Source organism: Apteryx mantelli, chromosome 25 (assembly GCF_036417845.1).
Source record: "Apteryx mantelli isolate bAptMan1 chromosome 25, bAptMan1.hap1, whole genome shotgun sequence".
Lineage (NCBI taxonomy): Eukaryota > Metazoa > Chordata > Aves > Apterygiformes > Apterygidae > Apteryx > Apteryx mantelli.
Window position 1 is genome coordinate 8,501,263 of NC_090002.1, and position 14,072 is coordinate 8,515,334.

The following is a 14,072-nucleotide window of genomic DNA, read 5'->3' on the forward strand; positions in this document are numbered from 1 at the left end:
ACTTGTGCTGTGCTGGGCACATCGCATCACCCCACAGCTACGCTGGGCTCGGTCTTTTAAAGACAGACGAGGAAAATATGCTTCCCAGCTTTGCTGCAAGCTTTCCCGCACCCAGGCTGCAGGATCAGGGCTGCTCGTGTGCAGACCGAGGACAGGAATTGCATCCTGGTCCAGTACCACGACCCAAGCACAGGGCGAAATATGGGCAGCATGCATGGGCACAGCCCCATTTCTCACCCCTCGGCCCCGTGGATCCTGGCTCAGGGAACCAGATCCTCATGACCAGAGGCAATGAGGGCTCCTGCTCTCCCCCCAGCTTCCAGCAAAAGCCTCCCCAGAAACACCACTCCAAAGGGCCTTTCCCTACTGTGCAGTGCCCAACCTGGAGCACTGCTCCTCTCCCCCGAGGCCCCGCTGGGACAAGTCACCGGGGGACCGAGGGCTCAGTCCCCTTCCCCATCCTGCTGAGAGCTCCTAAATCCCTTTCTTCGGGCTCTGGCAGGAGGAAGAGGTGGGGAGGACCCAGCACCTGCCCCAACGGCAGAGGAGAGGAAAGGAGAGGACACCCCCGAGCACGGCCTGCCGCCTTCCCCGGCCAGGCACCGCACAGCTCCGGTGCATGGGGGCGGCGTGCGTGCAGGGAGGCCGCGTGCGTGTCTCCTGCCGAGCTGCACAGGGAGGCGCGCGCCCAGGGGAGAGGGGTTGGGAAGGGTGGAGGTAAACACGCCAACGGCGGAGCCATCACTCAAATGCCACCTTGGGTGTCTCGGGCATGGAGAGGGGCTGGCGTCCCAGCCCGAAGCCCTGCCGGCTTCCCCCGGGAGCCATCCCCTCCCACCTTCCCCATCGCCCGACATCAGCATCTCCTGCCTGGCCGCTGCTCCGGCTGCCCTCGCCCTGGCTCCATGCATGAGGGCACCAGGAGTGGCTCCGGGTGCCCGAGGCTCTCTGGGGCATCTTCGCCAAGCGGCTCCAGCTGGATGCCCAGGGCATGCGACTGCTCCCAGGGGCTGCTGCTACGATCCCTTTTCCTCTGCCACCCCCAGGGCAGCCTCCCCTCTCCCAAGCGCGGGCCGCGCTTAGCACCGGCAGGCGAGAGGGAGACCTGGAGCAGACGGGGTTGCTGAGCGCAGCCTCTTCCCGGCGCCCACCGTCCCTGCTTGAGCGGCTTCCACCGGGCTCGGGCACCGACGGGTTAACGCACCGAAGGTGCCGCCGCCGCCGGCCAGACCGCGTCCCGCCGGCACCGCTGCGCGAGGCTGGATTTCGGTCTCGCCGAGACCGGCGCAGCCCCGCAGCATCGCCGCGGGGTTCGTCGCCGTTTCCCTGCTGCACCGGCGCCCGGGCGAGGAGCTGCCCCATCGGGGGGAGTTTCCAGAGCGGGAACCCGGCTCCCAACATCGGCGCCGCCGGAGCCCTCCTTCCCCCCGCTGCCTCGCTTACCCCTTGCCCCCTCCCGGACCGGCGCAGCCCTAAGGCACCGATGCTGCCCGCGTTTCCCATTTTCCATCTGCTTTTTTTTTTTTTTTTTTTTTTTAAATATAAATACACCATTTAGCCTCCACACCAGAGATGAGCACGAGAAAGGAAGCAAAGCTCTGAAAGGAAGGGGGGAAAAAAAAAATCCCCCAAACAAACTGCCAAGCCGCCAGCTCCGGGCGGCGCCGCTCCCCGCCGCCGGAGCCCCCCGAGAGCCGCGCACGCCTCCCCCGGCCCCGCTTACCCTTGGGCTCTCCTCCCGCCGCCAGCCGCGCTGTCACGGCGCCGGGCGCTCCCCGCCGCGGCCGCCCGCACATCTGGCTGCGGCGGACAAAGCGCCGGGCCCGGGCGGCGCGGGGGCGGCGGAGCCGGGGGGGGGGCCCTGCCCCGGCGCGGGGGGCCGCTGCGGGTCGCCCTGCCGCCCGCCTCGCCGTGCCCGGAGGCCGCGGGCAGAGACCTTCGCTCTTCCCCCTCGCGCGCCTCGCTGGCAGCCGCGCGCTCCGCTCCCGCCACCTCCTCCTCCTCCTCGCTTCTCCCCTCCCTTTCCCCCCTCCTTCCTCCGCCTCGCTCCAGTCTTGTCGCCACGACGTGCCACCCACCTGAATCAGCTCCTGCCGGCTGCGCCGCTTAACTCCCGCGGCTCCGGCCAGCAACGCGCCCGGCACCGGCCACCCTCGGCCGGGCTCCCCGCTGCAGCCGCTCCGGAGGATGCTCGCAAGGATGCGAGCCCCGAGCCCCCGCGGCTCCCCCCGCTCCCGCTGCGGCACCGGGGTCGCGGCGCTCCCGCCTCCGGGATGCCCTCGCTGCTCCGGCACGGAGGCATGCGGGGCGCCCACGCCGGTCCCCAAGCGGGACGCGGAGCCCCGGTCACCCCAAAGCCAGGCCCGCGCCCGAGCTGCTCCCTGCTAACCCCCCGCCGGGCTCGTTCGGGTCTCCGCCCCACGGCGAAAGCCAGCGATGGTTAACGGGGGTCGTATCGGAGGCCGCAGGGGGGCAGCGGCTGGGGCTGTCCTTAATCTGGCTATTCTGAGCTCAGATTCAATGGACATTTTTCCAGCGGCACCAGAGGCTCCTCTTTGCTGGAAGGGGATGCTCGAGCCCCTTAGCCTTGAAAACACTGCGAAAAGCCACTTTTTGCTCTGTTGTGCCTCAGAGGGAGGGATCGGGGCCCGGGCTGCCAGCCAGCGGCGCCTCTCGCAAGGCGAGGGAGGCAGAGCCATGGGGCGCCGCGGGGGGATGCCAGCCCAGCCCCGGCCGCGCCAGCGCCCCACGATGGGAAGATGAGGTCCCCAACTCGCGGTGAAGGGCTGGTAGGAAGAACGGCAGTTTTTAGTAACCTAAAGCCTGGTAGGGAGCAGGATTGCAGCCGAGCCAGTGGGTTTTTTTTTTTAAGTCATGATTCAGTCACAATTAAAAATATATATATATTAAAGCCCATAATGGGATTCCAAATGCCTGAAACATCAGGATCCAGGAGGTGCACTGAGACCCAGATGGACTCCAGATTCTTCACTGATCTGGGCACAGACGTGGGGCTCGCACAGGGGCAGGACTGGGGACTGGAGCCCACCCCTGTGCCATGGCAGTGCGCCAGCCCCGACTTCTGTTCTCTTTCCAGCAGCCTCTCCCCCCCAAGATGTTTTTCGCAGCCCCAGCTGGCCGGCGGCAGAGCCCTTGGGATGCCGCATGCCCCAGGAGCGACAGCAGCCATTGCATCCCCGTTCCGTGCCTCTGTCGCGGGCGCGAGCTGCGCCGGGGATTTGGCTCATTCCCAGAGCATTTGCCTGGGGCGGTGGGCTGGACCGTGGAGACGGAGAACAGCCACGCGCAGAGAGCCAGAGAGGGAGAACGGGAGAGATCAGAGTGACCTGATTTAATTGGCAGGACTTCAATAACATAAAAATCCCTGCCCATGTGTCCAAACCAAATGGGTGATGTTCTGGCACGTTGGCGCCTGTTCAGCAAAGCATTTAGGCAGATACTTAATGGGAACACATGCTTAATGTTAGTCTCGCTTAAATGCTTTGCAACATAAACTGACAGTCAAAGAGGGGTCTCAGCTGGAAAGTCTCCTCATGACTCTTCAAACAGCAAAGGGCGAAGCGCGAGGCTGCAGCGGAGTCCTGGGGCAGGCAGGCCACGTCTCCCGACTTCGCAAAAACCCTGTAAGCATCCCACAAAGCCGCCTCTCTCCTGAGATCACGGAGCTTCCAGGCAGTTCAAAAAGCCCTTCAGGATGATCTTTGTGCCAGTGCCCCTGATTTGCTCCCGCTGCCAGGAGCGCAGATACTCAGAGGAGGGAGCAGGGCGAGAAGATGGGATCACTTGTGGTTTGCGAACCCTCCGGCGCCAGGAGGATGGCAGGCCCTGGCTCAGCGTGCAAGCGGCATGTGCCCTCACGGCAGCTGAGCTTACAGCAGCTCAGCTCTTCGAGGACTCATCCGGCCCAGCCCCGTCACCAGGCTTTGCTGCGTGAGCAGCCGGCGCAGCGCCGAGCTGGGTTGCGCTGAGCCACCGCTGCTGCCCGGGACCTCGGCTGCGCTAGCAGGCCCAGACGGCTCAGGTCCGGCGAGGGCCCGGCTTCGTACGGGTGCGCAGCACCTGAGGGGGAGTGAGGAGGGTGCAAGAGAAGAGCAGCCTGCTCTCTTCTGCCCACCAGCCAAGCCAGACGCACGCTAGACCCAGGCTCAGGAGCAGGGACAACAGCCCAAATTCTCCCAAGATGAGAGAGCGCGTGGACACCCCTTCCTTCGCCTCCGCACGATCCACCAGAGATGCTGTGTCCCAGAAACACTCCCGGCATTTGTTCCTCAGCAGCAGGGGCCACTTGCCCACTCGGTGCATCCCTCTCCAGGGATTCCTTGGGATCCCAAGGGCAGCCGGCCGCGCGGAGCTGCCGGCTCCCTTCGCAGAGGGGTCAGTGCCTGCTTTCAGAGCCCAGACGGGGGCCAGTGAGCCGCTCTGCCTTGCGGGTGGCAGGGGGGAGATGCTGACCCACATTTACTCCCCCATATGATTGGGGTGCAGGAGGAGAAGTGTTTCTGGAAACACGCTTAAATTAATCTGAGTTGGAAGCAAAGCAAGAAAATGGAAACAGGCGTTTCCCCCGCTTTGCTCCGAGGGTGCCGGGGAGGGAGACATGAGCCCCGGGCAGCCCGGAGCCGTCGCCGTCTAACACCTTGCTGGTAAACATGCTCCTGCCGTGCACCGAGCCAGCTCGCTGCGGCTGATGACTAATGCATGTCATTCTCAAGATGCTATCTTCAAGCAGATGAGTACAGCCTGATCCAGGTTTTAATTGTGTGGGATTTTAGCCAAGATGGCACTAATTTATTTTCTGTGCTGCTTCAGCAGTTCTCATACTTGCCCTGCACTTGAAGCCACTTGAAACATGTTCCCTTAGTACAAGGGGTTAAAAACTTTTCTCACTGGAGAAGCAGCTTGCAGCCTGGGGATGATTTTTGCCTGTAGCCAGGTACATGTGTACTGTCGTATGGAGCCTCACATCCCCCTTCCTATCCTCTAGGACACAATATCAGCTCCTCGAGTAGCAGCACCAACATGACCTTGCAAAGGAGGCCGTGGACTGGGAGCAGCTTGCCCAAGCTCAGCCCTCCCCAACAAACCTTAGCTCTGAGGGATTTGGATGAGCTGCTACCCCAGTGCCTCTGCTTCCCCTCCAGACCAGCTCTCCAGCTCCCAAAGCTGCATTTGTGAAGGACACTCCTTGCACAGGCTCCTCGTGAGCCTTTGGCACAGCTCATCATTCTGGGGCTGGAGAGGCCAAAGCATATGGTGCTGTTTCACCCCACCTCCCATTCCAGCAAAGAGTAACGGACACAAGAAACCACATGAGACCAACACACCAGGAGCCCTTCCTCTTACAGATACCTTTGGGATTTGAAAATCTGGCCACCAAGCCATCCAGTTGCTTTAATTTCACACCCATGGGGGACTGGTAGCTCATGAGACAGACCAGGAACTTGCCACCATGAGAAACAACCAAAAGAAAACAAGAAATGTCACACTGACCTTGCTCCCTGCCAGCTCTGCCACCATGGTGCCTCCCTTTCTCATCCTCCTGGTGCTCTGAAACCCAGGGCTGCTGCTGCCAGCCCTTTTCCCAGCCTGGATTTTCCCCAGCTGAATCCCATCCAGCCCAGCTGGGCTCAGGTTCATGCCCTGCAGCTGGAGCAACGAGTCGGGCTACAGAGGGATGAGCTTTCCCAGCCATGGCCACCCCCTGACCCACCACCCTTCTCAGCAGGCCCCGGGGATGAGGCTCTTGGCTGCCTAGGAAGTCTCTGCCAGCTCAACATTTTGACACCCCCTTCCCAGAAGAAGACAAAAAATAGGACCCCCAAAACACACGGTTCCCCTTCCCTCTCGTGGGTGGCGGTGGCTGTATCAGCCTGACTTCGCTAACTCCCCTCGGGGACAGGAACTGCTGGGCAAGAAGCGCCAGCCCCTGCCGGAGACTCGCTTCGGCGTTATTCTTATGCGGGTATTGGTTTGGGTGTCACGGTTATTACTATTATTTAATGATTTAAGGACGTAACAGCAGCTCCTACAGGCGGCACGATGGAGTCATAAACCCTGGAGGTGTTTGGAAAAGCTGCCTGCGGCCTTTTCTCCGGAGCCGGGGAGCAGACACCCCTTTCCCTCCCGCATCTCCCCGGTGCAGAATAAACCAAATCACCGCCGAGCAGCACGGAGTAAGTTATTGCAGGTGTATCGCTGGTGCAGGACAGAGCCGTAACTCACGCGGGCTCCGGCTGCTCCTGAGTTACGGCAGCTCTACGGGCGGTGGCAGGGCAGCTATACGTTACCCTTGGCATCCGGGTCTCCCCCCTCGGGCGTTGTTGTAAGCAGGGATCAATAAGCCTGCTTCCTTTGGCAGCGACGCCAAGAAAAACCAGCCGGGAAAAAACACAAACAGGCTCGTGCAGCGCCAAAGCTTCCTTGATCAGGCTCACAAAGAGGGATTTTCAGGGATCAACGGTTGCCCTCCTCCTCCTCCTCCTCCTCCTCCTCCTCCTCCTCCTCGCCCTTTGCCTCTCCCTGCTGCCTGGGTGGACACCGACCTCGCTCCCCCTCTGCTGCGCCCAGCCTCGATGGGGAGCTGCAGTGTCTCGCCCCGAGCCGACGCGGAGCTGCAGATCCCGCGGGAGCCTCCGCGCTGCGGGACCTGGTCCGCAGGGCCGGGGCTCAGCTAGCTCTTTGCAGCGGGCTGTAATGTGCGTTTTGCACCTGGGGCGATTCCCGGGGGCACCCGCGGGGCAGAGCGCGGGGAGCTGGGCGGGGGCACGGATCTCGTCCGATGACACGTGCCAGCCGCTCCAGGGAGTTCAGCCCAGTAGGCAAAATTGCAGCCCGTGCAGGGGGGCCTGGAGACAGTCATCCACCAAAACCATTCAAATAATTGCCATTTGGGAGGGGTAACATTCAGGTGATTTTCGGAGTTCGCGGGTCCGGAGGGGCTTCCTCTCATCTGAAGCAGCTCCACGCTGATAACCATCATTTTGCATGATTATCAGCAAATCCTCACTTCTGCTGTAGGTATCAGGTACTATTAACATCCTACTGTTGTTATGTTTGCAATTACATTTTTATATATACTTTAAAGTGTTTTGATTACTTTTAGGAGGATAATTTCCAAATCCCTAATCAAGACCGGTCCTTGCCTGTTCAATGCTGTGCAGAGACACTCTCTGCATCTCCTCTCTAAAGGGGGAGCACAGAAACAGCAAGGCGAAGGGCCAAGCCCAAGGCCATGGAAGCAGTCGGTGTCGGAGCTGCCGGCGACAGGCCCGACCCCGGGGATACGGCTACGCCGCGCGGTGCTCTGCCGCGCGGTGCTCTGCCGCGGACACCTCTCTGCGCGTGCTCGACCAGCGCTGGAGCAGGGAAACGAGGCGCAGAGAGGCTAAGGGCCAGATTAATAAAGGCATTTAAGCATCCACCTCCAAGCCCCCAGGGAATTCGGTATCTAAATACACTTGGAGCTCCAGGTCAATACGACCAAGCCAAGGTCACACCAGAAGCCTGTAACAAGGAAGGGAATTAAATCCAGGCCCCTTCCCGAGTCACAGGGCAGCATCCTGAATTATGGCGCTGTCCCTCTCGCTACCCGCACGAGCTAATTTGAGGCTGATTAAAGAGCGCCTGCACCCAGCCTTGCACCATCTTAAGGAAATCGATAGGAAGCCCCGTCTTTTGGTAAATCAGCACAGCGGCACACACCGCCTGGCCAGGAGAGCACAGCTCCGATTAACCCCGCTCGCGCCGTTCGGATCGAGGCAACATCCCTGCCTCGCCGGCTGCCGGCTGCCTGCGCGGCGCTGGCCGCTGCTGCAGCGACGGCGGGACGCAAACGCTGCGGGCGGTGAGGCCGGGCCGGGGCCGCCTCGAGCAGCAGCCGGCGGGGCCCAGGCGCTGCCGCAAAGAGGCAAGCTGGGTGGGAAGGGAGAAATGTTCTTCTAGTTACTTTATTTCTCTACTTTGGGGCTGGTTTACAGCTACTATAAAAGCGGATAATAAATCAGGGGCGATGCTGTAAAATGCAGGAACAACCGTAGTCAGAGCCCAAAAGAGACTGACTCCCTCTGCCAGCCCCAGAAATGCAGGACGAGCAGCGAGGTTTATCTTCCCCCCCCCCAGGTGCCTTTATGGCTGCCTTGGGGAGGAAGTCATAGGGGTGAAGTGAGCCTGATGGAGTCCCCCATTATATGAACACGCCGGCACGGCGTGCTGAATAATGTGTCCATTTTTAATGGCATGCGCTTTGCATTGCAGAAATTTTATGTTACGCTCTCTTTCTCTCCCTCTTGCTGTCTTGGCCCCCACCCTCTCTCAAATTTACAGGCAGGAGATTGGTCCAAGGGGAAATAAACTTCCTAAAGAGCACAGCGTTAGCTGATAAAGAAAGGAAAAACCGCTAAAGAAAATGATGACAATCCTCCTGTGTGACGTGCTGCTTTACGCGTCAAATTTGTTTCTTTTACTGCCAGACAAAATTGTAATTAAAAGGCTGCAGTGTCAGCCATCTGCAACCGAACTTGTTGCATTTGTTAGCAGACAGGATCATTAACACCTTTTGTGTCTGGGTCTTTTAATCTCCCAGGACCGGTTGCCTCTTGCGCTGACTCCTTGCAGATACATAAGCAAAGCAGCAGGGATGTACGCAGCTGAACGGCAATACAGAGGCTTCAGGGCACTGCCCTCCCTCCTGCTCTCTGGACTGAAAAATTAACTGCATGCTTTTATTTTGTTTTCCCACATCACACAGTGATATAAAAGTTCCCGTAGTGGGGCACCGCATCCAGGATGGGGCAGAGAGGACGGTAGCGGGGTAGCAGGGCGGTAGCGGCGCCACGCGGGATGTGATTCCTCCTGCCCCTCGCCTGCACTGGGATGCTACCTGCCTCAGAGCCGCTGCTCCGAAACAATTCTGGAGTGAGCCAGAGCGAGTGGTGTTTACTGGCGTATTTGTATTTGTCAGCGTTTCCATGACAATGTGAGCCACCTTCTCTCCCCTCGTACGTGCACACACACGTGCACACGCACAGTCGCTGCAGGCATGCACACGTGCTCACATGCATGCACACATGGACGCACACGCAGGCGCTGCTCACACACACGCGCTCATCTGCATGCACGCAAGCTCAGGCACTCACATGCTTGCAGGTGCACGCATGCATGCACACGCATGCACACGCACACGACTGGCACGCACGCACACATGCACAGAGCTCCTCTCCCCTCTCGCTGTGTCTCCGCTGCCGCTCGAAGGGAAGGTTTTGCAGGCCTCCAGGCTCTGCTTGCTCCTAACAAGCAATAACGGGCAGGCTGCTTTTAGTGCCTGCGCTGACGGCTGAACACTGATTGGAATAAAACTACAGAGGCGAAAGCTGCGCTTACGAGATGTAGCTTTTATTTGTTTCTCTGTTGTTGGATCATTCGCGCGCGCCCAGGCTCTGCGTGCGGTGGTTGCGATGAGCGCCGGGCTGTGACTGCCCCAGGTCACCACAGAGCGGCTCCTTACTGGCATTTCCAAAAAAATCATTCTTTTTTGCCAGCACAGGTTCCAGCACAGGAGCTAATTACGCCTAGAGAGGAGGGAGCCCGGCGCTCCGGAGGTGCGCGTGGACAAGGGCAAGAGTCAACGGACACAAGCTGCAGGAAGGGAAACTCCAGGGAGATATTAGGACAGAATCATCCGCAGCAGGGCCAAACCCGGGCGCCGGGGCCGAGGGAGGCTGCGGAGTGTCCGTGCTGCTGCTCGGAGCAGAGCCGCTGAGGGCAGAGCGACCGGCAGCGCCGGGGCCGTGGGCTCCCAGACCCGCAGCTGCCAAAGCGGAAGGCGGCATCCGAGCGCGGCGGGATTTTGCGTGGGCAGAGCGCCGGAGCGATCTGCCTGCAGATGCCTCGGGCGCCGCCGCTGCCCGTGCAGCCTCCCCACGCTGCGTCGCGCCAGCCCTGCCCGGAGGACGGAGGCGCCGGGATTCCTCCGCTCGGCATCGCAAGCAGCCAGCCGGGGGCATGGGGAGCGGGGGTGTCCCGATCCGCTTCGGCTCCTCTGGACGGCGCGGCGTGTTGCGCCCCTGCGGAAAGGCTCGAGCGCTGTCGGCAGCACGCTGAGCACTCAGGCGCTCTCGCCCCGGGAGCATCCTCCCCTCCGGCAGACGCCGCGTCCGGCCGCCTTCCCAGCCAGGCAGCGCCCATCGCGGCCCCCCGGCCGGGCTTCGCCGCGCCCCTGCGGCGGCTGTCGTCTTAACCGAAACAGATCCCTCATTAATCATCACCCGTGGCTCCTGCTGTAGCTACCCCAGCCTCCGTCATCCCATTAGCCTTTCCTTGCCGGCTCCCTCCGTGGCCTCTTATCAGAGGCTTTGCAGCAGCCCGGCTCGGGGGCGCCGTCCCCCCCCCCGCCGCGTCGCCTCCTCTCCCGAAGAGCCACAAGGCAAGCGCACGGCTTCCCCCCCCCCCCGTTTTATTTTTCTATTTGGAATCTCCGCTGAATCTGCTAATTAAGTTCTTTGCCTGCAACTAATATTGTGCTGCTAATTCCTCCCCGGAATGATTCCTCCAGCAGCCACGGAGGTTATGTTCACTGGCATCCTTCCACGGCTCCTTTATAAAAAAAAGAAGAGCCCTTTTTAATCACTGCGAATGACTCATCCATTAGCGGGCCTCACTCCCTGCCTTGCCGCCGCCGCCGCCGCCGCTCTGCGTGCACAGCACAGGCGCTCCCGCGGCACCCTGCCGGCTCAGCCCCCGCAGCTCGGGATGCCCGGAGTTGGCCCTGGGCTGCTCCGGGTGCGGGTTCGTCCCCGCAGCCCCGGTGCGGTCGTGCAGCCGGTGCCGCGCTCCCCGTCCCGCCGCCGGCCGCACTGCTGCTCCGCCGCTCTGCTCCCGGAGGCCTCTGGTGCCGGGCTGTGATCCGATCCAAGAGGCTGCTCGCTCACACGCAGCATGAAAATTCAAGAGCTCTTTGATATTTTTCCTCTCTGCCTGTTTCCCCTGCTTTCTATTTTTATAAATAATACCTGGTCTCGAACTGAACAGAATACCAAGCATGCAATTAAATCCCCGGGTGCTAGCGGCGCCTTTGAGGAGGGCTTCGGAGCAACTCTTCCCAGAGTCCGCGATGCCACGGCAAAGCCCCCGGCTGCCCCGGACCCTCGCGGAGGAGCAGGAGCCCTCGCTGGGGCCCGTCCCTGCGTCAGCGGCCTCCAGAGCCGGGCACGGCTCTGTTGGCTCCGTTGGCTCCGCTGGCGGCGGCACCGGACCTGCGCTTCAGCTGCGAGCGGCATCGGGGCTCCCCCGGGACCAGGGCTCAGCGCCCCGTTTCCTTGATCTCCAGCCCCATTAACGCCAACGGAGCTGCCGTGGGAGCAGGAGCTTTCCCTGCCTCTCGCGCGCGGGCTTAAGCGCGGCGTTGCGGGAGGGCAAAACCTGCTCGAATGAACAGAACCGAGCGGGGAGAACCGTGCACGCTCCTCCGCGCACGCAAACGGCAGGGGCACAACCTGCGACCGGCTAGTTCATTGCACTCCACGTATTTACCTTGCTCTGATGTATCTGAGGGCGCTAATATCTACCGGGGACAGGCAGAATGAGACCCTTCTCCCAGCTCTGGGGCGCCGGTGACAGTCGTGGCTCTGCAGGCAGCGGGGAGCTGCCCTAGAGCCACCCCAAGGCTGCTCTAGCGCCGTCGGGGGTAAAAACAGGGACAAAACCCGATTTCTCACAGTGTGAGTTGGGAAGGGGGCCAGGTCCGACCCTGGGGCCCCGCTGGCGAGGCGCGGGGGGCTGCAGCCCTGCAACCCGGGGGGAGCCGGGGAAATCGCACCGCTGGATCATGGTGCAGCCTGCGGCCGCTGGCAAAGGCTGGCAAGGAGGCTGTGCCGGGGGGGGGGGGGGGCTGCGGGGTTGCCATGACGATCAAGCATCTACAAATCCTCGGCTTATTTATCCTCCGCGCTGTTTGGGCTGGGTGGAAGTCAGGCATTGCTTTTCGGCTGAGGGTTATCCGTGGGCGCAAGTGAAACGAGGGCGGGAGCTCAGGTGGCTTCGCGGCGGCGCGGGAGCGAGGTGTAAACCAGCAGCCGCGTGCGCGGGTCGCCCGCGCAGCCCCGACAAGAGCCTCTCCCCAGGAGAAGAGCTCACGAGTGCCGACACTCGCATTTCCTCAAAGTTTCGGCTGTTTTATTTGCCGTTTACCTTCTCAGGGGCAGTATAGGCCCAAACGTCCCACAGACCTACAGATCTTTGGCAGACCCCACGAGGCGACGCTTAAACCTGGCCCATGCAATCCAGGTTTGGGCTTCTTTAATTAGCCACTTAATTTTGGCGTCTGAGTAGATTTGGAGCAGGCCCTAGCTTTGCCCGCAGGGCCTGAACGGATGGCTGTCTGCTAGCAGTGCTTTCCAAAGCAGCTTCCAAAATTCAGCAGCGGTAACTGAATAATTCTGATTTACGGTATTTCATGCCATCTTCCTCGCTCCTTTACTCGAGCATCGCACGGTCTTTGAGCCTCATCCAACCGCAAGTCCCTTTGCCAAGGCACAGCCCGGGCTCGCGCTCTGCAGCGAAGGGGGGATCCGGCCCGCCGAGGCCGAGCTTACGACGCTTGCAGAGATTAAAGACGACTGGCGTGGAGCCTGAACGACTTCCAGATGCCTCTCTGCAAACCTTCTGTCACTCGGGCTATGAAATACAAGGGGACGGTGGGGCGACGTCTAGCAGCTCGTAGCCGGGAGCTTCTCTGCAGGGCGTAAAGCAGAATGACAAGTGTCACTTAGAGAGATGAACGAGCGCCGCGCTTCCCGTCACCTTCCCAACTCCTCCCCCTTTATTTGAGGCATTTCAGTAATTGCTTCTGGATCTAATAACGGATTCTTTTTGATACCTTCAGTGGCACTGTTATGTAAATCCCACTGTAACGATGCTGTGTATTTTAAAGATCGTGTGTTTGCCAACATCCCTGAGTGTGTGCGCAGCTAAAGAAATACCTTTGATTGCAGGATCAAAAAATCACAGGAAACGTAAGGACAGTAGCAGCAAAGAAAAACTCAAGGAAATCAGGGACTTGTGGTTAAATTGATTTGATTTTGCCAATAGAGGTCAGTATGAAGTATTAAGGTTCTGAAACTGTACAAAGAAATCCCATTATTCAAGGAACAGCCGGGCTATTTTCAGGCACGAGGGGAAATGATGTGAGTGAGCGAGTGAAAGGTGGCCAGAGCCAAAGAGCTCAGGGTGCTTTAGCAGGAGCTATTATACTTACAGACTGAAATACTCAGGATACAAACTCCAAGCTGGGGTAAGCCAGGGTGGAGCAAGAAGCCTCAGTAGTGCTCTGCTGACGAATCCTCCCCCATCTATGTCATCTGCACAAGGAAGGAGGAACCAGGACCTTCCCTGGCTAATTATGGGCATGAGTCGATGATGCTGAAGGAGGCTTAGATGAGAGGCAGCTTTTCCCAGAGCCGGCGTCTCCCTTCCCCATCCCACGTTTCGCAGAAAGCCCGGCTCTCCCGGCTCCCGCACCGCAAACGCCCCCACGGCTCCCACCGAGAAACGCAGGGGAAGTTTGGCATTTGGCTAAGCAAGTGGAAGATGGAAACAAGCTCTGGAAAGCACTTCTTGGGCAGGGGGAAGGGAAGGTTTTCCAAGAAATGCCCCCCCGTGTGGGGAGGACAGTGATGAACGAGGTGAATTTGGAGGCTGCAGAGAAAATTGGCAGAGCAGGGAAGATTTGCTGCCAGGTTTGGGGGAGCTTTAAATGGCATTTAATTAGCGGCATTCAGGTGGTCACACTAGTGTTGAGCCACCATGGCAGCAGCGAGACAGGACTGCAGTCCCTGGCATTTGTTAATTAAAGCAACTCCTGACAGAGACTAACGACTTTTTAATGAATCTGTTGTCTTAATGTCTTACTAAGTTTTGACTTTTCCCTTTCTATCCCCTTCGAGATCCTCTGCCCAATCCCCCCCCTGCATTTTCCTGGGAGCACTGGTGTCAAAAGGAAGGGATGGAGGTGTGAGGACTGCTCTCCTGCTTTCCGCCAAGGGGGAGATTCAGCCGAG

The 14,072-nt window shown here is 60.0% G+C and overlaps 1 protein-coding gene across 1 annotated transcript in view; it reads right to left on the reverse strand.

The window, feature by feature from the left end:
- The window catches only part of LRRN2 (leucine rich repeat neuronal 2), a 32,487-nt gene extending 30,686 nt beyond the window's left edge, over positions 1-1,801 (reverse strand). Inside the window, exon 1 of the mRNA XM_067310817.1 lies at positions 1,724-1,801. The gene's annotated coding sequence lies outside the window, so the exon portion shown is untranslated. The remainder of the gene's footprint in view (positions 1-1,723) is intronic.
- Between the last annotated feature and the right edge of the window lie 12,271 nt (positions 1,802-14,072).